At 41.6% G+C, this 26,305-nt stretch overlaps 1 long non-coding RNA gene across 7 annotated transcripts in view; it reads left to right on the forward strand.

The window, feature by feature from the left end:
- LOC104911065 (uncharacterized) overlaps window positions 1-26,053 on the forward strand; it is a 272,623-nt gene extending 246,570 nt beyond the window's left edge. For 2 of the 7 annotated variants that reach the window (XR_014883458.1, XR_014883457.1), the window contains one exon: window positions 22,779-26,053. This is a non-coding gene — a long non-coding RNA (uncharacterized LOC104911065). The other 5 variants (XR_014883460.1, XR_014883459.1, XR_014883461.1 and 2 more) reach the window with 5 other exon arrangements.
- Window positions 26,054-26,305: the final 252 nt, after the last annotated feature.

Genomic DNA, 26,305 nt, shown 5'->3' on the forward strand with positions numbered 1-26,305 from the left:
GAGTCTAGAGTAGACTGATAGCAGTATCTGCCCCAAATGTATGACTAGAACAGCAAAATGCACAGTATGTTGCTTGTCCAGCTAGGGTAAAATGTTACATCTTGGGTCTCCGTTTCCATTTTGATTAACAGAACCTTTCCTTTTGAGAACTGAAACAAAGCATTTGAGAAAATGTGACTGATTTTTTCTTTATCTTGGTAAAGCACTTTGATGAGTCTTTATGTCAAGTGAGATAGTGAGATACTTTGGGGGAGGTTCTGAAAATCAGAATTGGCAAAGGAAAATGGAATGAATGAAGAAAATTCTAGTGGGCTAAGTTTTTCTGAGCATCGGGCAAATGTTTTATCGTATGCCTTGATTCATACCTCTGAAGGTGATGATCATCCATTGATGTTCAATCTGCAACTGAGAGAGCAAGCTTACTGATAATATTCTTAAATTTGCTACAGTGAGCTTTGTGCTTCCAATGTGAAATGCTTAGCTGTGCACAAAATTAAAGTTTGAGAAGCAGTGCTCTACAGAAAGTGCACTGTGGTTCTGGGAAGCATGCTATCTGTGAAACCCAGCTGAGAGGAACTCATCAGAAAAAGCTACCTGCAGTCTTATATTCTGCTTGTCTGTTACTGTCTCTACCTTCCCACAGTCTGCTTTCTGCCCAAAACACATAATTTCATAACTGACCTGAGAGGACCCAGCTAACCTAAACAGGCCTTCACATGAACTCTTCTCCATGTTAAGCATAGCTTCTACTCTTAGTTCATTATCTGGAGCAACTCAAACCACAGCACCTGTCCAACATGTCCAGGCTGGGCACTGGGGACTGTAGGGAAAGAACCACACGAGACTATTTGTGAGGCATGCTCCTAGGGGTGCAGAGCCTCCCACTTCATCACACCCGCCTCCAGAGCTGCCATGCTCCATCATGTCAACACTCATGCAGAAAAGCTACCTTGATTCTCATTAACAGTGTGCTAACAATAAGGGGTGGGTGTGATAGGCCACCGTGACCTTCTGTAACACATTGGCCCTCTGCATTCTCTGGAATTCTTCTCACTTGAATTGGAGCAGATCTTGGAAAAAGATATGATCTTGATTTAGATTTTTCCAATGAGGAAAAATACTATAAACTTTGGGAGATTATTTCAATAGCTAATTAAAACCAATTAAAACTCTGTGAAGATCATGATGAAGATCCTTATCAGCTGGTGAGGAGGGATCCAGATTTACTGCTTTTATATATGAATTGTACGTGTTAATTGTTGTTTTGTTTTTTTTTTTAATCACAAATTCAATACAGAAAAGGAAAAAAAATCTGGTCAGCAGAATGATTAAATGAATCACTATTTCTTTCCAAGTGAAGTGTTGATTAAACCTATTAGATGTTACCTTAAAAATGGAGATACGAGGCACATGCAGTGGGAGTAGCTGCACCATGCTGTAGCTGGTTTTCATTATATCTGAGCTAGTTAATGGAAAAAAACAGGCACGACATGATTCATTTGATCTTAGGCATACACCTACCTTACATCCGAGCAGATGAATCATATTTTTAGCATGTGTGACACTTAAGAAAATTTGGGCAGTGGCCCCAATTCAGAACAACCGGGAAATGACCTGCTGAAAGTGATCTACCTGATGGAAAACGATCTGCAAATGGCAAGGTAGAGGGAGTGGACCTTTAGCTCAAATCCATGGTGTTACCCCTGCTGTTAGGTCCTTGGAGTGCTGTGGAGAAGTACCCCAGAGCTATCTCATGACTAGTTTGTAATCAGGTCCCACTGGCTGCATGATATTAGGTACGGTCCTGGAGCTGGTATGGATCATATGATTTAGATGAACCTAGAAGGAATTAAACACATGCACTCTGTGATGTGAACCAAATCACAGCAAGGGAAAAACACTGGTGATTCACTTCAGAAGTATACTCCAGGTCTGTGTAACAGCATTAATGTTGAGAAGGCCCAAGTGCTTTGCCTTCATGACAAAAGGTACCTGGATCTATGCTCAAGACTGGTGGTTAGATCTCAGTCAGCGGTCATTATTTCTCTCTTCCAGACATTCAGTTAGACATTCCCAAAGGCAAATAAAATATTCTACTCCTTCTTCTTTCTTGCCATGTGTGGTTGCTGACTTCTGTCAAATACAGCTTGTATGTTCAGGACTGCAATGTGTATCAGTTTTGGATAAGAGTGCCTAGGGAGCAGCTGTTTGCCTGGGTTTTAGCTACTACCTTTTGAGGAAGTATTTAATCATGTATGTTTCTCTTTCACCTGAACACATGATTAAGCTTACAGGCCAAATCAGTTTGGTCAAAACCAGATGTCCATCAAATGTAGGCAATGAAATCCTTTCTCTTCATACAAATCCCTGGCTTCAGTAGTGCAGAAATACCCACTTTCTTCTCTGCTTGAGTTTTTGTAAACCTACGGGTTTTAAAAGTATTTGTTACTTTACACTTTGATATTGGGTATAATTTCTTCCGTAAGTAAGGGAGATAACCAGGAATGAAGTTCTTTAAATTCTAAGTTTAAGAGGAGAGATCCATCTTTCATTCTTCTGTAAGTGCTACCCTCGTCTACAGGCTCTATAGTTATAAAGGTGGAAACTTAAGAGGTCAGATGAGAAACATTGCTTCAACAATGTCAGGGATCATCACTGGAATGTAAAGAAATCGTTTTATTTGTAGAAGACTCAATAATTGTCAGAGGAATATCATCTACCTTCTTTATCCTCCAAAGAAATCATCTAATGATTTGCAATGAGGATGGCTTTTCAGAGGATTTGCTTTTGTTTGAGTCATCGTCTCAAAATAAAGAAAAATATTTTACTCTTCAATTGTAATTTTCCTTAGCTCTTTAATGCCAGCTGAAATTTATACTGTTCCCAACCAACGTATGCTTTTTACATTTTCTCTCCCTTTGATATACACCTAATCAAATAAATAGACAAAAATAATAATTTGCTGTACTTTTAACTTAAGATCCAAAAAATTCCCCAAGAGAAGCTGGATTTAATTTCTAGACAGGGAAGCCGAGGCAGAGGGAGCTCTAGGGCTTTGCTTGGGATCACACAGGAGGCCAGCAATTGATTTGGGAATAAAATCCAGGTGTGCTGGTTAATTTCTACATGCAGTTCCCTAACCAACGCTAACCTCTCAATCCCTTCTCTCTACAGCCGTATCTCATTTCTGTGTTTTGGAGAAGTGTTACTTTAGTGCAGGTTCCAAAGCAATGCCAGTTGTCTTAGTTGAACCTATTGAATTTTAAAACTCTGTAGTGTTTCGCATTGAAGTAGTTGATGTGTTTATCCCACTTCTCAGTTCCTACCACAGAAATGAAACTCTCATAAATCTCAGTGCTTATTATGTCTGCTATCAAAAGATCGGCTCACTGAGAAGATGAAGAATGCGATGGAACGTGGCAAAAACGTTCAGCCGTTCTTGTGACAAATACAGCCGAGGGAGATTCTCTTCCCGTATCTTCTAAAGAGGCTTTTAAAACGTTCGTTTGGAGCAGCGGGTAGTTGTTAACATCTCTAAAGAGTGGCCTGTCCGTGCATAGATGCAGAGGTGGAATTCCGAGCACTTGTCTGACCCAAGCAGGAAGGGGCTGTTCCGTTTAACGAGGGCGAGCCCAGCCACAAAGAAGTGATAATGGAGATGCCATTGACGGCAGGGATACATGCAGAAGCCACAGAGATTCCTCCTTTTGTCTCCACACTGATCACAAGGACGAGAATTCATTCACACATAGAAAGAAACAATTGCCCGAAGTGCCCGAAGGAAATGCAGAGAGTTGAGATAGTGTAAACTAATGCAGAAGAAAAATATGCTCGTTCCAAGTCCACACGCATAGATCTCGAGCTGATTTTTAAATATTTTTAAACAGAATTAGGCAAATACTTTCTCTCCTTCCTCCCACAAAATGCACTGGGATGTTTCAGCAGATTCCAACCATCGAGTTGTTGCCTTTTCCATTTGGTCTAAAATACATCTATGGCTTTTTGGTTTTTTTTTTTTTTTTTTTTTTTTTTTAGTCCTCCCCAATTAGATAATCTTTATTTTTCATTCATCTCAGGTCTAGCCGCGTCGCTTTGACCTCTCTGTGAGGCCTGGGTAAATCCTGAAGATGCTGGGCCACAATTCTTAAGAAGGAAACTTCAAGTTCTTTCCGCTTCACTTCCCCTTCACATGTCTGAGGCAGTTAGCGTTGCTGCCCCATAGTCTGCGTGGCAGGAGCTGTGTGCTAGCTGTGGCACCCATTGTCTGCATTTTTCCTCTCGTTAGTCTCCTTGACCTTTCATTGTCTTACTCCTGCAGTGTCAGGTCAGACTTAGTGTAGGTCTCCCTTCACTAAGGACCCCTTTCCTTTCGTGGATCACTAAGCAGGACAATTGCTCTATCCATCTTTTCAGGGTCTATTGTCGAGCCCCCCCTGAGCTGAGAAAGGTTTGATTCACTGGGAAACCATTTTGGTCAAAGGGAAGCCTGACTATGTGTCCTTTTAGGAACTCTGTCTTAATCACTGACTTTTTTATCTGGGATATGAAGAGGATTCAGGAGATCAAAAGGTTTGGGAGTACATGGGTTTGACCACATTTTTCCTGGAAATAATGGGAAACCTCCACTGAAAAATGAGCTCCGTTACAATGGGCAAACAAGAAGGAAAGCCACATAGTGTTCCCAGAGCATTCTGAATCGTTAGACCTTCAATAGCTTCCATAAAGAAGGGAAAAAGTAAACAGAAAAAGTAAATGGAATGTAATAATTAATGGACCTGAAGAATCAGACTCATTTTATTTGCGCATAATTGGTGCTTTTGAAAAAAAGATAAGTCAAAAGAAATTGACAGAGCAGATGGAGAAGACTTCTCGATGCCTGGAAGTTCAGTTGGGCTGAGCGTGTAGAGGACACACATGTAGTTATTCAGAAGTAGTACCTTGTGTCTCCACACACTCAAAGGTTCCATATTCTTCCTAGGATCACGAAAAGTTGCAGAGGTCTTGCTGAAGCATCACAGTGGAACTATGCTGGGTTTGAAGGCAATAACTTTGTCACTAGGTGTTACGTGTTCAGCCACATACATACTAATGCCTTGAAAAATTCATCCTGCGTGGGACAGACATCCAGACGTCTACTTTTTCTAGGCATCATCTGTGCCTTTCCTGGCTTTGGAATGCACCCAGTATTAGCAAGTTTAAATATAAACTTCAGTATTTGCTCAGGTATTTTCCTGAATCAAATAAAAAGTGCCAGCTGGATGTTACGAGTGCCTGTGTACTGGCTTTTGGATGAGGAGCAGCAGCAGGCTTCAAACAAGGTCAAACTTGCAGGTTATACCTTTATTTCCCAGCAAGAAAGGGGGAAGTAAGCCTTTAAAATACAACAACAACAACAACAAACCTAGAAACCTCATCTTAAAAGAAAAATTCTCGTCAGATATGAAGACTATAAGGTGATACCATACCAGACCATATGTCTGAAACGTTTCAAGGAGAGATGTGTTTAGAACTGGATGAGATGTGAAGCATTCCTATTTTCTATACTGAAATTTCTGAACTTGATGTTTCTTCATTGGAAAACAGACATAATACTTTGGATGTTTACATTGAGTATGTCCAGAACAATTTGGTTTTTGTTTTTTGTTTTTTTTTTGTTTACTGGTATCTATATGCAGTAACTTTTATGCCACCTTAATGCGCTCCTGCCATTTGACTTTGCATTGTGAGCTGATCTCTTAATGTCAGCCACTTTCTGTCAACACTATTAAGTAGAGGTGTCCAGGATATTAAATATGCTTGAATTTATATATAAGAGGAAGGGGAAAAGTGATTCAAGCACTTCCTGAACTGTAGAAACACCTGAATTGTGCTTTGGTGGAATTGCTCCAGAGAAAAACTTCTGCTCCAGAAGAGTATTTAGTTCGGGTTTTTAGTAGCACTAAATATCCTTTTTTTCTATTAACAAGTATACGAGGAGAAAATAAGAGCTGGTAGAATTAGTATAGCTGCAGTCTTAGACTTCCCAAAGGCAGGAGAATGCTCTGGGATATATTTCAGTTGGAAGACCTTCATGTAGTGGAAGTGCAATCTCATGAGGTTACACTGTTTTGGAAAACGGTTGCATTTTATATAATGTTCCATCCTGATAAAGAGAGTTTTGCTGACTTTCTGAGGACTAACTATCACAGATTCGGAGTATGTGGAAAAGCCACCAATTTCACCTGTGTAGCAGAAATGGCAAGTCATGGCCTGAAGCAGTGATTGAGCACCTGGTGGGAATTCAGGGCTAACCCAGGGGGCTTCAGGTGCATGCAGTGCCCCTTCCCAGACCTCATTTAAGGGTTGGCAGTGGAGGCAAGACTATCTAGCTAGAGATACCTGTGTACCTGGGGCCTTCTAAGAGTAAGCTTAAAGTTTGTTTGTTTGTTTGCTCCCTCCCTCCCTCCTCTTGTGTCTGTAACTGCTGCATTTGAGCATATCCTTACATGCTGCAATCTGGGACTTTGCTACTGTGTGGTTGTTGCTATGCTGTCCATTGTGTTACAACCTGGTATTCTATTATATAAGTTAATTTCTCTCTATGTGTTTTAAATGACTTTATGATGGAAATCTAATCCAGAGTCTTTAACTGCAGTTGTGCCTCATGTGGCTAAAAATGTTACATCAAAAAAACACTCTGTAGGAAAATATATTTAATGAATAAGAGAGATAAATGGTTTTCATTGACTTCAACGGCTAACATTAAGGCTATCGATAGAAGCTTTCTTCATCTAGGATGTTTTCTATCCATTACTAAAGTTACTGCTTCAACCTACCTATCAGCAGGGTATTTGTATGCAAGGGCTTTCTACTGTGTTTCTGTCAAAACTAACTAGATTATTTCAATCTGAGCATCCATTACATGGCAGCCTTTAAAGAAATTGAGCTTACCTCGTTTAAAGGTCTTGTTTGTCACATTTCTGGGATCTTTAGAAAGCTCATATTGTTTATTATTTGAGTCTCAAAACATATCTTAGATGAGCTGTTACTCTTCTTACCTTTGAAAACCCCATGCTGTTCCTAGGTATCCTTATAATTCAGCCTTTCTTGATGAGCTGACTTTAGTAAAAGTGATTATAAACCTCAGGATAAATCAATTTTCCTGACTGAGAATTAGATCAAGAATGTAACTTAGCATAGATAAGTCTCATGTAATTTGGAAATCCTGATACTGCCTTCCTTCTCTGTCAGTGGATTGGTGGGGCGAGACCTCCAGCAAAGTAATGATAAAAAGAGGAAGGTCAGCTCCTCTGTTAGCACATCTGGATCAGGAAGAGGATAATTTACTATCCTCACCCTAAATTCCCATTGAAAAGAACAATCCTTTTCCTCACAAAGGGCTAGTGGCCCTGCTGCATATTTAACTGAGATGGTAATATGGTCAGTTACATAGCTGAAGATCTAAGAACTATAGTACGATTGAACTAATTGCTTCCAGAGGGCAAGAAACAGAAAGAAGCTATAAAAAGGTATGCAGTATTTGAAAATCAGTTTTTTCTTCAAATAATACTGTTTGTAGAGCTTTAAATGCCAGATGGAACATAAATTGTTAACTGTTATTTCTTGTAAGTGTTCACGTCTTCTGTCCTTTGTTAAATCTTAATCTCCATATGTTGGTTCATGCAATATCTTCCACAGTAAAATGCAGTACATACAGGTGGGCAAAATGGCGGTGTGTTCTGAGTAGTTACAGTTAGTTGCTAAACACTGATGTTGCATTCAACCTTGTTATTTTCTAATATTGAGATAATGTGTAAATGCAGAGCTGTATTAACTCTTGTTTTGTAACAGCTTGATCAATAAGTAGCTGGTTAAAGGGAAGATTCCCACTAACTTCAGTGGTCTGTGAATCAAGCTCTTGATATATATAGAAGGTCCCTGAAAACAGAGTTTTATTTTTTAATGTATTGTCTCATTTGTTGAATAGCATGGCTTACTGCCCAGTGTTATGGCAGTTCACAATGACTATTCTTCCCACCCTCCATTCCATTCTCCTCCTCCTTCCATTAATCAGTGATGGGTTGAATTCAAATGTTTTGGAAGTTCAGTCTGGTTCTGATGCAATAGTACATAAAAATATCTACAAAGTAGTTATTGGGGTGGCTTGGTGTGGCTGCATTTGTCCTGGGGAAACCTCCCCCTTCTTTCTGAGAGCAGCAGCACATTTTGTGGGAAGGTTGGCAGCTCTACAAGGTCCTCTTTGAGGCAGGCTCCACTCCCTCTGCCCCAGTGGTACATCCATCATTTTTGGTTTTCCTTTCCAAAATGCTTTTCACAAAAGTCACTTCCTTGTTTCACATTACTCCATGCTTCGTGAATTCAGACTGAAACATGCTGCAAACCAGATCCATATCTGGTGTAAATCAGCATCATCCTGCTACTCTCAGTGGAACTACAAAACTTGGTATCCGTGGAGGATCTTGCCCATGAACTCTAAGCAGGCATTTTTGGTAGAGAGAAAATGGATTTGTGTGTTTTGGGCAGAGAGATAGAAGTGGCAGCAAATGGAAAATCCTACCTAAACATTAAGGTGTTTATCTTCACTAATCTTTCTAATGTGATAATTTTGGATGAACCCCTGCTCTTAGTACCCTCATACTGTCCATTTCCAGGTGCTAGAAATTGGTGTGGAACAAGAAAAAGGATCTGAGTTCATGCGGTATAAAAGAGCTCAATTAGTATCATCAGAAAAAAAAAAAAAAAACACTTTGTATAAATGTATCCTCTGCACTCTCATTTCTGTCTATAACTGTTCATGCTAAGCACTTATTTCAAAAGTTCCTCCAAGTTTATTCAAGGATGCATTTAGTCGGATCTGCAGTATTTGTCACTTGTTGGCCAAAACTGACATAAGGGATTTCAATGTGCTGCTTCTAACATGGTGACACTGCCTTTAATTTAGCATAAGTGATTATATATGTTTGACTGTCAAATCACTGTATGTAGCTCTTTGTGGTTGGGGACTTGTTTTATCTAAGAATTCTGCTGAACCTCTTCCAAACCAGAACTCTCATGTGTATAATTATATTGTATTTTCATTATATAAACTGTATTTTTAAGACTGAAAACATATGAAATGATTATGGGAACGTGCATTCTATACGACACCACCACGTAGTTGTGGGAAGAGAAGTTTATAACATAAACCAAATGTTGTCATTAATATACAGGTATAAGATGCATCCTGTGAAATTCTTAAAGATAGAATAGAAGGATCTGCAAATACATTCAATTGCACTTCAGATTGAATGAAATTTATAGCAAACTTTACTTTGCAGTGAATAAACACCTCAGTGGTACTTAATGGGAGTAGATGTCAAATATTCATGGCTCGCTGTTTAACTTGTAGCCAAGTTGGGTGCTTTCAAAATACCTTTCAAAGAGATACTTCTGCTTCTTTAATGTGTCTAATAGGTGTAAATACAATGCTGTAAGTCTTTTGGTGTGTTATCCCAATTTTTTTTTTCCTGGGATTATGTCCTTACTTTACTTTCATTGTCTTGTTGTAACCCTATGAGGATCTAATTCCAGTCCAAGTAGGTGCCACAGAGACCAACCTTTTGAGAGATACGCAATACAGTATTGATTATGTCCAATAGCAAGGTCTGGCTAAGAGATGTGAACTGTGTAAGTTCTGAGCAAATCGTCAACACTATCATGTCAGCAGAATGTGCTTATCCATAGATTTATTATTATTAATATAATTATCCCTTTTGAATATCAAGCATTGTCCTTATGCTAAAACAAACAAACAAAAAAAAACAACAAAACTGTAGCATCATGTAGAAGTAAGCGGCTTACTGAGAATATACTAATAGATGATACAGTGATTCTTAAAAATAAAAAATAGTCCTCAAAGGGTGTAAGGAATCTACAGGGTATTTTGTGAAAGCAAATAATTTTGTGTGTGTGTGTGTGTGTGTATGTGTGTATATATATATATATATATACACACACACAAATACATAGTTACATACATTCACACATGCAGAAAACTAGAGAAAGCTTCCATTATCAGAACGATCTGTGAGTCACCTCAGATAAATGCTGTTTCAAGGCAATCCTATGCAATAGATTAATAAACAATGTCTTCAGTTTGGAGCAGGGACTTTAAGCTCAGTCATTTATAAACTAAAAAGTAGATCAAGGAATAGTTGTGATAACTTGCCTTATCGCCAGGGTGTGTGTGTGTGTGTGTGTGTGTGTGTGTGTGTGTGACCATTGTCATCTTTAGCTCCTGAGCATGTTGATGTGAGTGCCAAGCCCTCTGCAGGGCTGGCAGCACAGGAGTCACTGATGTTACAGTGCTGCAAACATGAGCAGAAAATCAGGGCCCGGGTCTTAAAAAAAAAAAAAAAAAACAACAAAAAAAAACCCTCTTGTTATTGTGATGTGTCGCTTGTAAGTTATCACAAACTTTGATAAGGACAACTAATGCAGGATGCCTGAGTCCAATGAAATGTTCTGAATTGCCAAAGAAACCATCTGAAGGCAGCTTTGCAGACTCAATGCAGCAAATTCCTGTAGCGCATTCCAGAAGTCCCCAGGCTGAGTCACTCTGAACTCGATTGCAGAGCTTGGAAGCTGATGAATCACTGTTGAGCAGTATGTGTGTTTTTATAATCTTTGCTTTAAGTAATGTCCATTCAAGATCTAAGCTAATGACCACTGGATAAGGGTGCAGAAGGAATGTGGTTTCTACATTTGGAAGCATGCTGTGATGAATCTGTTCCTTAAGTGTGTTTATGTTTGAGGGACTTTGCATGCGGGCTATCTCCTCAGTGGCATTTAAACTCTGCTCTCCAAGGAGAAGAGTGAAAGAGAGGTAGAAGGGGGAGGAGAAGAATCCAAAAAGGTGGAAAAGCTGCAAAATGCATTCCCTTAGAAGCATGGAAGTTGACTTTTTTGCAAGGTTTGAAGCGTCTTTCTCATTTGAGGGCACTCTAACTCATCACAAATTATTATTATAGTCTTGAGGGGTCTGAATCTGCAGAACGAGTCATTGTTTTCAGTATCTCCATGATGAATGCTGTTTGTTTGTACACTGTGTTCAAACACTGAAATGATTCAAAATGTTTGTAGATTTTTGCTGAGATTCGAAGCTTTATTAATTTTACGCCGCCTCCTTCCTTCTTTCTGCATCTCCATACATGTGCTTTATTTCAGCATGGCATTTAGGCACAGCTCCCATCACAGGCATACGTGACTGAAAACGACTGATCCACGTGTGGTGTTCTGCAGATCCACTTCTGCAGCTTCTTATAATTCATAGAATCATTGAGGTTGGAGAAGACCTCTAAGATCCTCTCGTCCAACCACCCGCGTGCCACCAATACTGCCCACTAAACCATATCCCTAAAAGCATTGAGAGTTTAGTTCCTAAAGCATGGAGAGACTCGAGCTGGAAACACAATGATTGGTCTGAAGGATTAGCCTCGGCTTTCCTCCCAAACTAATGTAAACAAATTGCCTGCTCCTGAAATAACTCGCGAGATACCTTTCCCCTTCCTCTCACTGAAGTATTCCTCTGTGCTTCCTGACTTTGGCAGGGATGTTTCAGAAATAGCTATTACAATGATGTTTCCACTCTGAAAGAGGAAGTGCTGGGTGGGAGGAGTTAGGAGCGCAACAGAGGAAGCGAAGCTGTTTCATCCCATCTCAGGCTGAACTTTCACAGCAAATAGGTGGGAACGCAGCTGGGTGCTGAGCCACCAGAGCCCACCCTCGCCCGGCACGAGGCCAAATGCGAGCACACACAAGGCATGGTATGCGTGGCCCCTCGCGTGGCTCTGCACAGCTGATGCTGACAGCTCGGCACTGCTGAGCAGAGTGAACGAGGCGAGGTCAGGAGAAAGGCAGCAGCGGGCTCCCCTCCCTGTGTTGTGCATGAAAGGTGCTGCCGGGATGGCTCGCCACTGCGGCTTTGTGTGCAGCAGTCATGCTGGAGAAGCTGCTCTGTCACATGTTTGTCAGCCAGCCAAGATTTTAATTCTGAACTTTTCCATGAAACCAATAGCTATATTCTCTGGCTCTGGCCCGCTCTAGTGCTTGGCCAGGGCTATGGGAATGAAATGTCAAAGCAGCCTGTCTATGAATTGAGATTGCTTTCATGCGTCTCCACCTGCTGGCTGGCATTTCACTAATTGCAGTAGCCTGTAGGGATGACAGCGGATTTTTTGAAGCCAAGGGCTTATGTGGGGAGTGTAATTCAGCTCTATGAGAAGGCAAACAAATGAGCGTGATCAGAGAGATTATTTTCTAACTTGACAAAGAGTGCTGTCCTGTATCGCAGGTAGAAGGCCACTGAGGTTTTCAAGCCATGCTTTTGAGCTTCTGAAGCCTCAGCTGAAAGATAAGCAATAAGAAGGATTTTTGGAAAGAATTCACCAAGTGTGGAGACATTAACATATTATTTCACGACTAAAACCAGATGCTGAGGATGCTAACGTGCTCTCATTGACACAGTGGAAGAGGGAAATATTTATTAATATCTGGAAGCATGAGTGTTCTGGGGCCCGCAGCCTTGTTTCTGTGTGGCTAGGAAAGCAGTTACTTAGCAAATGTGGGCAGGCAGCTGTTTCAAATGGAAAGGAATAGAAATGATTAATGACTTCTATGCTTTAAAGAAATGAACCCACAGGATTTCTTTCTTCTACTGTGCTGTCCCACTTGGCCATTTCTGTCATGTGCTCTGGGACTTTCTTTGGAAGTTTTCAATGGTTTGTCTTGAACTACTCTTTAGAAACTTACTGGACCAGATCTGGAGCCAGACAGATGCCAGCTGTGGATCTGATCCATTTGCACGTACATTCACAGGCTCAGAGCACAGATTACCAACACTTGATATTCCATGAACTTTGCACCACGTCCGCAATAGAATATCTTGCTCTCAGTTACTGCGGTGATGGGTGCAGTATTAAATCCTATTTAGAAAAGAATTTTTTTTTTTTTAAAGCTGTGCTTTATTTGGGCTGTATTTGACAATGTGGAAGGCAAGAGACATTCTCAGGATCTGAAACAATGCAGGGAATAAACCCTTTCTCTGAGAATAATGTCAGATGTCAATACTGATTATTGATATTTTACCATCTTCTGTATTCCCAGTAATGGCTTGTTTCATTCTGCCACACTGCTCTGTCATCTGTTTCTTGTGTATGCTTTCATTTAGCTCCTTAGTTTTGCATGTGCAGCATCAGAAGGTGGAAGGTAGAAAAGGTTAAAAAGAAGATGAGGAAGAGAAAGAGGAACATGGAGAAAAGAAAAAGGAAGGCTATTCAAAATATGGATATTTTCACTGAATTGTTCACAGTGAATCATCCAGCCAGTGTTACTGAAGCAGTACTTACTGGGGACAATCCCATTGTCCCGTGAGTTGACTTTATGGAATGATTTTCAGTATACTTCTGTGCGTGATTTGATCCACTGAAGGTTCTGCTCCCCTACTTTTGGATTATGTGTTGAGAATGCCAAAGCATGAAATACAAATGCTTTTTTTTTCTTATTATTCTAAAGTATTCCTCCACTTTAAAAGTGTTGTTCTGTATTACTAAGTATTGGGAGCAGGGTTTTAACTAGAGAAAGCAGTAAAGGTACCCATTGCATATACGTGTATAATTAAGCACTATTAAGCATATTTATTCCATAGCTAGATAAGTAATGTTCTTGGCAGTTCAGTATACTTGGTTATTGTTAGCACTACACATCTGACTGAATTAGCTAGATGCTTGAATTCAAAGTATCAAGTATTTAGAAGGTGTATGAGTTCAGTACATCCTGAATGCATCTAATACCTTGGCTAAACACAGGCACCAACCTAGAAAGAGTTCTCATAGATCACTTTAAGACACAGCAGGACTGGAAGATGATATTTCCTTGTCTGCAAGTATATCTCTCTCAAGCCATCGTTTCAACACAGGAAGTTATCTGCTACCTGGGGTAACAATGTGCGCTCGAGCACAATTGGTCTGCTGTCTGATGACATTTAAGAATTAGCTACGCGAGGATTTCTTACAACACTGTCAAAGAAGTTCAACTGATCATTTTAACTAAGCTTATTTAGAATTCCTGAATGCTTTGAAGCAAAATGAAAGTAACTTTTGCGCATTTGCACTGCATGCTTCATTTACATCAGTTATTTCCAGTCTAGGAGTGAAGACTCAAATGAGTAGTGTGTCTTTCTGTGTGTGTCTCTCTAGATGTTTGCCAGGTGGACAGCTGAATTAGCACTGATGCCGTTCAAAGCAACACAAGGATGACCTTTATACATGTTGGTACACAAAATTGCACGTAAAATGGGATTCAGACCGATGTTCACTCCACTTCACAGAAAGCAGAAGCTGGTCCAATAGCCTGAGTCTTCTTTCAGAGGCTATTTTTGAGACTGCTATCACTCAGGCAGGAAGTATGATTGTGTATATGAGTGTGTGCATTTCTCTGCTGCTGAACACCACGTGAGGAACGGGCCTATTTTCTCAAGTTGATTCTTATTCTTCTTTTTTAACTGCAAAATACTTCCTGAAAACCTCTCCCTGGTAACCTTTGATGGTACAGCAACAAGCATGGTGATTTTATTCCTACCTGGAGCATCTAGTTGATGTGCATATGGATGACTTTTGTCCTCTCTTGTTTTTTCTGAGTCTTTTTAGTTTTCAGACCTGTGCATCGCTTAAGTATTCAGTATCTTCTACTGTCTCAGTTAACACAACGCTTGACTGTCACATCAGAACCTCTTTAAAGTGACCCCAGTGAAAGATGTCCTTGTACTGTGGTGCAGTATTTCTACATGAAAAGGCATATATGGGGGGGAAAAAAAAAACAACCAAAACTGTGAACTCCATATAGTTTTCTAAAGTGTGTTGCTGGTAAGCAATATGTGAAGCAGGTGAAGAGTCCTTTGTATCATTTGCAACTAAGTCATATACCAGTTGGTGTTCTTGGGCCTTACAGTTGTACTCCAAATGAAGAAATAGTGATTGTGAAAGTTTCCCTATGAATACTCTTATCAGTGTTTCTGTTTTGGCAAAAGAATTATTGCCTGCAAATTCTTTGCCAGTCTCTGAGTATAATGATGAATAATTATGATGGAAAATAAGTGGGAAATTGATTATCTGAGAGGCAATTCAGAAGTGTCTGGTGAGCTGTGCGTTAGCCTGATAAGGGTTTTCTCTAATTGTTTGAAAGATTATGAAAATGAAGCAGGAAAGTGGGCGATCTAGGTAGAAAAAAAAAAAAAAAGCATAAAGTTGTCTCACAGTTAGTGTGCTGTTTGTGATATCAATGTAAAAGATGCCTGACAGGACAGCCAGCGGTGTGCATCTCTGCAGAATGACTGGAAGGCCAGTTTAGGCAGGTGGCTTTTAGGTGACTGCTTGCAGTGAAACCTCACCTAAGGCAGGAGTGGTCCCTGTCTCACACGGACAACCAAGGAGCAGAAGGAGGCAACCCCCCTTTTGCAAGTTCTGGCTCAGAGCGTTCTGTCTCTGTGCTCTGCAAGCTGGGGCTAGCAAGCAGCGGGGCGGAAGCAAGCCATACTCTAGCAGCACAAATACTGAAGTAAGTTACTTCCCCGGCTGGAACAAGGAGGAACCATGGAAGGAATTGCAGCTCTCTGAGTCACACTTCCTCCTTGGAGTTTCTCTTGGAGTAGTGCAGCTCTGCACCATGCCGGAGACTGACACTGGAGCTGCGCTGGTCCATCCTCTCTCCCGCAAAGTGACAGAGAGAGAGAATGAGAGGAAAAAGAAAGACAGTGAGGCAGTGGATTATCATACCCTCAGATCTCCCGATTGCAGCTCTAAATATAGCCAAACAAGTAAAAATCTGCTTTTGGAAGCAGTACAACTATGTGGCTCCCAACCCTTCAAACAACATGCATGCGAAAGGCAGCCAGTCCCCTCCCGACCAAGATGCTGGATGGGGAACCATGCTAAGCACATTCTGATCTCCAGCCAGAAAGCAAAAAATTCCCAACTGCCACACCTACCAGGGTGTGACCAGAGACTATCAACTAGTTTATATTTGCACTTTGATACACAGCACAGGCTTAACATCGTACGGTGTATCCCTGGAAAAAAATAGCAACAAGTTTCAACACAGAAATTCTGTTAGATCGGGAGGCCAGAATAAATAAAAGCTAACGAGTTGTAGAATGACTCGAGGTAGAGTAAAAGATCTCATCTCAAAAATAACACCAAGGCAGTATGCTGCAGATGAAACACATAATGAAAAAACATTCCAAACTTCTCTTTTGAGAAAAGATTTCAAATAAAATAGGCTTGGGCATGCCAAACGTAAATTCTTTGATATGGAAATGCAGTAATGGTTAAATGAAATGGGCTGAAAATCTATTTATCAACAGCCTGTAATGCCTTGTTGGATCGTCCCATGAGAAAAGCAAATAAGGAGTAGTAGAAGAACATACAGACACTGTTAAAAGGCTTACGTACCTCCCGCCTTCATACCTCGAGACACAGCTCCTTCACCTTAACTGGGGATACCTATTTAAATGCTGGAATGAGAGCAGGGTTTGAGATGCAGAGCCTGAGACCCAGCTTTCCAGAAGGGCCCAAATGTTCCTGGCTTGAGGTGTCTGAATGGAGCCTGCTCTCTGGAGGCTGACAGGGAGTGCGGGCACCGGCACACTGGGTGGCACCTGCAGTGACATCCTTGGGCAGGGGCATCTCTGCTACCCCACAAAGGCTGGGCAGACGAAGAGCTGGGCCACAGCACAACACTACTGGCTGAAGGTGGCCCCGTGCTGTTTGCCTGCCTCGCTTCTCTCTTCATTCACAGCTTTCTTTTGCCAGTGGGCAGTAAGTCATTACCGAGCCCTGCATGTGAATCACGGGTGCTGTGGAAATTAAACTCCTTGACCTGCTCACGTTTTTCCCTTTGATGTCAGTCTGAATAGGCATTTTTGACTGAAACATAGCTTTAATTTTGAGAGCTGGCAAGACAATCACAACCTTCTCTGCAAGGAAGTTCTCCGAAGAAGTCTTTGTTGTTCCTTCTGAATTACTTCTGTAGAGACAGAGCGTCGGCATGCAGTGCTGCGGAGGGCCCAGAGCATGCTTCCACCATCCACAGGTGCAGGAGACACAAAAACAGCTACTGGGCCATATCCCAGATGCGAAGAGACTAGCTGTGGTGTTGGGGACCAAAAGCTGTGCCCTGTGGGGAGCAGTGAAGTGAAGACCCCCAGTCCCAATCTGCAAGAGCTGAATGCTGGAGGTGTGTGGTGAGCCATAGAATCGTTTGAGTTGGAAGGGACCTTTAAAGTCAACTAGCCCATCTCCCCTGCAATGAACAGAGATACCTGCAGCTAGATTAGAGTGCTTGGAGCCCCATCCAGCCCTGACCAGCCTCTGTGAGATGAGCTGGCCAGGGGCAAAGCAGCATGGCTGCTGATATGGGGGTGCTGCTGTTTCAGAGGCAGGGGGTTCACATCCCCCAACAGGCTAGGTAATGTGCAAGGCATCCAATATTAAATTTCCTTCTGAAATCATACAATGTTTTGATGAAGCACTGCAGAGACATCTGTTTTCAGATCTATGGTTTCCCATCTTACTGTTGCTGACCTGTTTAAAATAATAAAAACAGAAAGCTTTCCAAGATAGATGACACTGAGGCCAGGGATCAAAACCTCACTTGTGTTTCTAAAGGCTCTTTCCATGCTTACAAACCTGGTTTTTGCATTCATCAAACACAGAGGACTCTTTTTTTTTTTTTTTTCTTTTTTCTTTTTTCTTTTTTCTTTTTCCATCTCTCAGCCAGGAAACTTCAGAAAGGAAGATGTCCAGGCCACCAATGCCACTAGTCTTTTTCATTGCCTTACGGTATGGTTCTGAAAACTGCAGGATTTCAGGTAAACAAATATTCCAGAACTATAAAATAAGAATGAATTAAAATTATACACCCATGCTATTTAAGGAAAGATTTTCTTTCAGGCATGTGGCTATTTGGGAAAAATATTAGGCTTTTTCCTAGAACATTCAGCCTGGCAAAGAAGCAGAAAACAATTTTATGGCTGGGAAGATGGCACAGAGGTTGACTTGTTGGAGCTCTCGGCAGCCTCAAGGACTCACAGAAAGTCATATTTAATAGCTAAACTGCTGGAAAAATAAATTTTCATTGCTGATTCATTACACTAACTCCACAGTCAAGATTACAAGAAGAACACACCATTTATTTTGGGCCAAAATTTCAAACCTTCTCAAATCTAGAAGTATGGCTGATTGACTGCAGAGTGTATCTGTCAAAGCCTGGTACACAAATTTGAGGTTCTTTGGTAAAGTTGTAGGAATAGCACTTTAAAACCTCATGATTTTCAGTCTTGTTATGAGATTTGCTTTCAGCAGATGAAGAGAAAAGAAACATTGAGAACTGTCCGCTAGTCACATCGCTGCGCTGCTTCGTGTTGGAGGAGGGAAAGGCCAAAGCTTTAGAACTGTAATGCTGGATGATGTCACTGTAGGAGGTCTCTAAAAACAGAGTCAAGTCACCACACGCCGGCCACACTGTATTTCTGCAAATGTCTAAACTTTTTTTCTTCAGCAGGCAGAAGGAGCCAGCAAGCAGCACAATTTCTGCTTTGATGATTTTATTTCCTATATGTGCAAGTATGTGGTGTAAACTATTCAGGGAATGCTGATGGTGACAACAGTAGCTTAGTTATTGAAGACAAAGCGTTTGCTAGAAAAGTAAGTTTTTGAGGCTTATTTCCAAGAGACAAGGCTATACTGGACAGCTACTTTAGCCTGAAAGAACAGGCTATTTCTGGATATATTTAACACATTTACTCCCCTTGCCATTATACTTTAAAGGTTTTCTCTGTATAGCTGATTTCCATTAGTACAAAAAGGAGGTCTAATGTATTTCTAGGTTTGAGGAAGGACATGTGAACTCAAACAATTGAAAGCAGCCAACAGAAACTGGATGTTCATGAACATGTAAGCTTGAGGCTTTGAATTTTTGCGAGTGAGACATCATTCATCATTACAGTATAGCTGTGTTTCACACAGGTGAGATGCATGGAGCCAGGGGAAATCGAAAGCTCTAGCTATGACATGCTGTGCTGCATTTGAAAAAGAATGAATGCAATGTGGAGGAACAAGAGTCCAAAACTGTCTCATGTATGAGAAGTCAACTGGTAAAAGACATTGTGCTAGGGAATAAGTTGGGTACCCGTCTTCTCTCTTTGCTTCTGAGTCCTGCCAAATAATTCTTATACAGTGTTGGGCAAAATGATTCAGTTTCTCTAGGTCAGTTTCTGTAACACAGATAATAAAGAATGATTTCATTCTCTAGTCCTTTTCCTCTATATGAACAGCAAGCTGTTCAAGGCTGGGCTGTGTCTTCACTGGATGTGCATGCAGCGCTTAGTGCAGATGGCTCTCAGTCTCAAATGTGGCCTCTAGGCACAAGGGTATTACAAAAATAATTAGCTGAGAAGGTATATTTATTTAGTTAATTGTAATAACTTCAGACAGGATATTGTACCTAATTTTAGCTTAGTGTAAGTCAGTTCGCGTTCATTAATTTGTCTGCTCTTTCCCAGCCTCTTGCTTGTGACAATATTGGTTCACAAGCAGGATGTCAACACGCACATGGTCTTTTCTATTGTTGTGGGATTTTTTTTTCCCTGTGAAATGAGCAGGTGAGGATTCCTTACTGCCTGGAAGTTAACTGACTTGTAGTGTATCTTAAATACATGCAATTCCTCTCAGCCTGTGGAGATGTTGAAGGACTTAACACAACTAAACAACTTCAGGAAGAACTCCTTGATTGCTAAGAGGCGTGTTGAATGCCTGCTGAATCCCCTTCGCAGAGGCATCCTCCTGTGCCTCACTATCATGATGTCTTCATCTTACTTTCACAGAGTCACATTTTATTTTCCTGGAGAAAATCATATGAAAATACAAAGCAATGATTCAGCAACTAAGCAAAATGAAGCCAAGCAAAATTACTTATTTGACCACAAAACATATAAGGACCCTTCCTATGTCTTCTGAGCACTTTCTCTCAATTCCTGAGCATCCTCGGGCTAGGTTGTGTTTTCATTTCTTAAGATGTACTTAGCACTTCACAGTTTTCACTTGTGTGACACATGGGTGCATACTCTGGTTCAGAATGATCTCTAGAATGCTTGATTGTCATTTGGTGCTAAATAGCTTTCCAGAAAGCTGTCTGGTATGCTGGAAGTCTGAGGAAATTCATCTTTTGAGAGCATCTTATCATAAAGTTTAACTGAAGATCAACCACGTGGTTCCTAGTAGCATCCCAGTTAAGTTACTTTTTCTTTTTTAAAAAGAATTCAGCGAATTTTCCTCTTCAAGTGCTCAGCAACCTAAACGTTACATAGAGACATCAGAAGTCTTTAATGCAGGTTTTTAGAGTAAATGAAACCTTTTTTCAGTGTGGTTGCCTTTGTAATAACAGTCTTCTTATTTGTTGGATACTTATGTAACGTAAGATGAAAAGACATTTTATAGCCTTCTGGCAAGAGGACTTAAAATTAACAGCATACCTGTGGCTGCCCTAAGCCAGGGAGGGAGTCATTTTCAGGCCATGGGAAAACTGCAGTTTTGCATCCTTCACTTCTTCTGACCTACTGGTATTCAGTATTTCCATAGGCTTGTTTTTCATGAAAGCATCATCGTGCACACAAAGAAAAACTAAGTAATTGATCCTGATGAAAGAACAGAGGCCGAGGTGGTATGGGATAACTGTCACCCATTAACATCTCCCCAAAGAATGTGGTGGTTTAACTTATTCTCTCATTTTATATTTTCATGCCTGGCTGAGCCCTGGTGTCGCACGCAGCCGGCTGGCTCTGTGCAAGAGCCACGAGGCCAATTTGCTCTGGCAACAACGAACCCAAGGCGATGCGGTGCCTGCTCCAGCCTGAATCGCAGCCTGCAGGGCTCTGTGGCTCTGTGGCCATGTCCTGAAGCAGTCCTGGGCAGGCAGCCTCTGCCAACCCTAGGTAGGGTGTTTTGTTTTGCAAAACAGTTGATGGTTTTCACGTTTCCTCCCCGTCGATACGCAAAAAGGAAAACCACAAAACGATAGAGATCTGGGGTTTGGTCTCACCCATACCCGGCTGGCGGCCGTGCCATCACACTGAGTTTGGCTGAGCTGCCCCACCACTCTTTGGGCTGGGCCTTCAAGCAGATGTGAACTTGATCAGCATCAAGCCCAATATTTTTCATGCCCATTCTTGCTGTGAATATTTGTTTTCCCTTGAACATTTCCACCTGGAACCTGACTACCTCTTTGCAGAGTTTTGTTATTTAAAATTAATCTGACAATTGTTTTCAAAAAGATAATTACTCTCCATCAGAAGTGCAGAATGCTGTTAATCCCCAAAGAGCTCACCGAGTGTTTCCTCCTCACCATGTAAGCATATCACCTTGGCTGTGTCCCAGGGCTTCTCAGAGTTCACATGGCAGCTCGTGGGCCCAACCAGGCCGTGGCTCTTCTCGCCCCTGCCTGCATTGGGGAAGGATGTGCAGCAGCAGCAGCACGCAGATAGGGCAGCTTATCTGGGAGACTCTCAGCCACAATCCTGCCTGGAAGAACAACTCTATCCTCCTAAAAGCCCCATGAGATCTGCCATGGCCCCAGCTGTACGGCTCAAGGAAGTACGCAGCTAATTGGTGTGTTACGTCTGCTGGGGCTCAGGCGGGCTAATGCCAGCGCTCCCACGCCAGGCAAACTAGTGCTCCTTTGCTTCTTCAGACTGTCAGAGCCTTTTCTCTCAGCAGTAACAATTACCAACAACACTGGAGATGGCGGTGGTATTAGATCTGAGAATGACTCATCACTGAACCAGCCCTGTCAAGCAAGATAAATACAATTTAGTTGTTAGCTAATCTATTTTTGTTTGTGTTCTGAATTCACCCAGGACAATGATTACATTGCAGTCTATCATGCTAGCATTAAGGATATTTTGCTACAACGTGCTTAGCTTTGTAAAGCGAGCGTTTATGAATACAATAGCCGTATTTGTCTGTCAATATTACTTCACTGCTGACATACCGCATGTCAGGTTTCTATAGCATGACAGAGACCTGCGCAGTAAACTATTTTGGATCTGGGGTAGTTAAGTTGTGGAAAGGCATCACTTAGTTTACCACCATTTAAGTACCGAGAAATTTCACCTCATATATACTTTTGCTGTCATCTGCCGCTTTGTCCTTCCTTCATCTCTACAACTAAAACCTGTGGTTTAATATCGCGTTGAATCAGCTTTGGACTTTGTCACAGTCTGACCAGAGAAGAAAAGCTGACAGGCTGCTTTGAGAGGGCTTGTAGGATGCTTTGGCACTTCCAGGCTGAGCTTTATCAGTGCCCAGATCAGCTCTCAAGGTGCTCAGCACCTCCCAAACTCTGCTCCTGAAACAACCCAGACTTTGATATGGCTTCGCATTCAAGTTATTTATTTTCATTGTATTTCCTCTCCCTTTGTTTTTGTTTTTGTTTAGCACTTGCTTAGCCCCTGGGAAAGCTATTTATGGAAATTTCAGATTTTCATGATAAAGAAAGTGTTTTGCAATTAGAACTGGAGGAAACCATTGATCTCGATAACAGGGTGAGAAACTTTCTCACTTACAAGGGTGGCGAATCCATTAGCAATTGCCGAACTCCGCCAAACAGCAAATGAGCAAAGATGCACGGTGAGAAGGAGGTGAAAAGCATAATAAAAAATGCCGGGTTTCTTTTTTTGACTTTCTTGCCAGTTGGCGCACCAGAGAAGACATTTGCCAGCTGTCGTATCTGAAGAAAGACTTAACCGAAAGATCTCGCTACACTCAGCTCACGATCAAGTCTTTTTTTTTTCCTCAGAATCAGCCAGATAACTGATCATTTTGTGCTCAGTGAGAAAACTTGTGGCTTTCCAACGTTTCATTGGACGCAATCAATAATCCACATTTCTGCTGCTGAAGGGACTCAAACAAAAATATTTGGAATAAACTTTCAGTACTTCAGAACCCAGGCAGTTGTGGACATCTTTCAGGAGAGGCAATAAATACAGGCTTACTGTCCATTGTTATGTTTGTCGTCTGCTGTGGTCCTTGAGGTTGCTTCTTGTATTTCCACTGATTGTAAGACATTCTTGCAGAGCCTACTGGTTAATCGTGATACGTTAAACAAGCTGCAAAGTGCTGTGGGAAACCATTGCAAAGATACTCAACAGACTGATACACCACGCTATGCTGTAACCTCTTTCCATCTGATAGTGCCGTCGTTTTGAAAGGGCTGTGTGGGAGGCAGCCTGTTGCCCCGACCTGAGCTCATGCCACGTTTCTCAGGCAGATGCTTCTGTCTCCCCGATGTAACCTGCAGGCTAGACAAGGCTCATGGGAAGAAAACGTGTGAAGTAATTTCCATTCCCCCTCTTCCAAGTATGTAACAGCGTTGTATTGCTTGTCGGGAACATTTTGAGACAATAGTTTTATTTTTCTTGTCTATAACATCAGGTATTGTTATCACTATCATTACTATTATTATGTATTATTTAAACCAGTCTGAAACTGCATACCCACATAGCAATTGCATCTGAAACACTTAGCTGAGATGAGATGAGATAACCACCATGCGTGAGGCTCAGCCAGCTGGAGCAAGGGGGCAGAGGACTTCCAAAGAAGAGCTGGGATGGTGCATGCAAAGGGCATGTTAAGTGTGTCGGCTTCCCTTGCTGGAAGAGCAGGAAAGATCCAACCTGAGGCCAGGACCCAGCTTTCTGGGTGAGAAGAAGCACAGAAGCACCATTGCCTGTGTCTGAGTGGCATTTCCAGTCGAGTTCCTGGGCTGCGTGGCTGAAATCTGGCACAGACCACATACTAAACTTGACCCCAAAGTGGTGTAACAGACCTGTGGCCTCATCCTTACCCAACTCCAGTGCCTGTCTGCACTTGAACTAAATGTTAAAAAGCAGCTTTTCCTGAGAGCATTGTGAGGAGCCTTAAGGGCTGGCTACCAGGCATGCAGTTAGAGCCAACAGCTGGCCTGGCCACTCTACTCCTTATCTCCAGACTGATAGCATCAAAGGTATCGGCCTGTTCTGGCTGGAGGCTGGCTCTTGCCAGGCAGAGAATGGCTTATGAAAGTGCTTCAGCTTAGATTTCAGGTGGATTTCAGCACTGATGCACTCACTACAGCAGCATCCCAGTTACTGAGGACTGGATCCACTGTAGGATTTGGATATGTGAAGAACAAATGCCTCAGGAGGAAAGTGTCCGTAAACCACTGGTGACAGCTGCCCAGGCTGCATCAGCAGCTTTCTGTGAAAGTTCCCACAAGGGCATGAGATCTCCAGGGAAACCTATGGAACAAGTCCAGGGTAAAGGAAAGTTACTTTTTAATATAAATGAAATCAACACATTTTCACCCACATTTTTGCTTTTCATTAAAATGGATCCAGCTGTGGAAGCACTAGCAAGGAAGAATGTGACCTTAGGTCCTGTTAGAGGGGTGCGAACAATTGTAGTAAGGGGAAATCAATGCCTTTTATGTCCAATACAGGCTACAAATTATGGACCTAGGCAGATGAAATGTTTATAAAAGTCACACTTGCAGGACTATAGTGAAGAGATAACAAAGGAAAACTACACCGAAGTCCCAGTTCTTCAGCACTTATGATCTTAATTAAAGAGTAATGTAATCAATCTGGTGATTAATCATACACTTTTTATTGAAGGAGAACAATAGGCATTCCTACCAAAGGCCCCAGCGCCCATTTTGCTATCAGTCTAACTTCTTTTGCCTTTCCTGCTCTCATATATCTCCATGGGCACCCGTGGACTTATATCAAGATGAGATCATCACGAGGAGAAAATCGCAAGATACTCTAACACCTACCTGGAGTCAAATAAATGGGTTCAAAGCCATATTCCTACAGGGAGATAAGAAATCTGAATGGCATCAGTAGCGCACAGCATTGTATGCATCAACTGCGTGTTCCTTAAGGACATTAAACTTGCAGTCCCTCAGGAGAGGGCACGAATTATCATCTCCTCTCCCAGCAGTACACGTGGTGGCACGAGGGACACCAGCGAGGGACACCGCCACTCATCCTGCTGCACAGCACCACCACTGCAGGCAATGGGGGGTTTGGAAAAGATGGGGCAATCGCCTGCCACAGCCAGTAAGGGTAAAGTGGCCGAGAGTTTGTGCATTCAGATCCCTGTGGGAGGATGGGAACAACCTCTCCAATCCCTCCTCCAGGATCCTGGCTTTACTGCAAGAATCCAGCCACAAAGCTAAGCCGGTCTGTTTACCAACGTAACAGTCAGAGCAAGAGCTTACATCACATTGGAGCAAACAAAGCCTGGGGGGAAAATACCTCTAACTTAAAGTATATTCTGATGTAAGAGCTAGCAGCATTTCAGGGTCCCTTTGTAATAAACTCCTACGCTGGAGCCTTAAGCATTAATGGTCTGTGAAAGTTATTATTTGATGTTTTTAGCATTAAATTTCATTCTGACAGGACTTTATGATGCATATTACAGAAAAAATACTGTTAACCTAATCATATTAATACCAAATCTTTGTAATGTAATAGCCTCAAACATTTTGAGCAAGGCATAAACCTGACTTTTCATAAATACAGAAAGACAAAAGTTTTAATGATGTTATTTTCCTACTGCTTCCCCAACTCCATCTGTTAGAGTCACTAAGACCAAGGGCCATCATTCCACTCTTTTACAGACAGAACAGTGGAAAAGATGCTTGGCTTCCCAGGGCCTAATCCTGCACTTCTTATTCCCGGGGACAGTCTATTCAGGCTATTTGTCTTTGTCTTTCTTCTTTAAGACATGCCTGCCATAAGTCGTGTCTGAAATATAATTCCTGATTTCTGTGCTGCTGGCAGTTTAAATTATTAAGAGGAATTTTAAAGTTCTTTTTAGGTTTCTCACTTTTACGTTACAGCTTTCCTCTCTGCATTTCATTTGGTTTTGCTAGTCTTATTGGAGCCAATTTTTCTTTCTTTATTAAAATGAACTCTACCCTGTCTGCCTTTGATGAACTTCTAAATCCAAAGGAAAGAAAAAACATACAGGTAGTAAATACTCTGAAACATTTATCTATGCATATACTTCAGACAAAGTGAATCTGCATCCTCACACTGTCAAGAAGGGCCCTTTAAGCTTGAAACGAGAGCAGATTCTTTCAAACTTTCCCAGAGAATAGCAGTGACCTTGCAGATCAGATAACCCATGGTCTACAAGAGTTCAAATATGTCATCAGGACTTTATTTTACTGC

Source organism: Meleagris gallopavo, chromosome 5, assembly GCF_905368555.1.
Source record: "Meleagris gallopavo chromosome 5, MGAL_WU_HG_1.1, whole genome shotgun sequence".
In the NCBI taxonomy this organism is placed as follows: domain Eukaryota; kingdom Metazoa; phylum Chordata; class Aves; order Galliformes; family Phasianidae; genus Meleagris; species Meleagris gallopavo.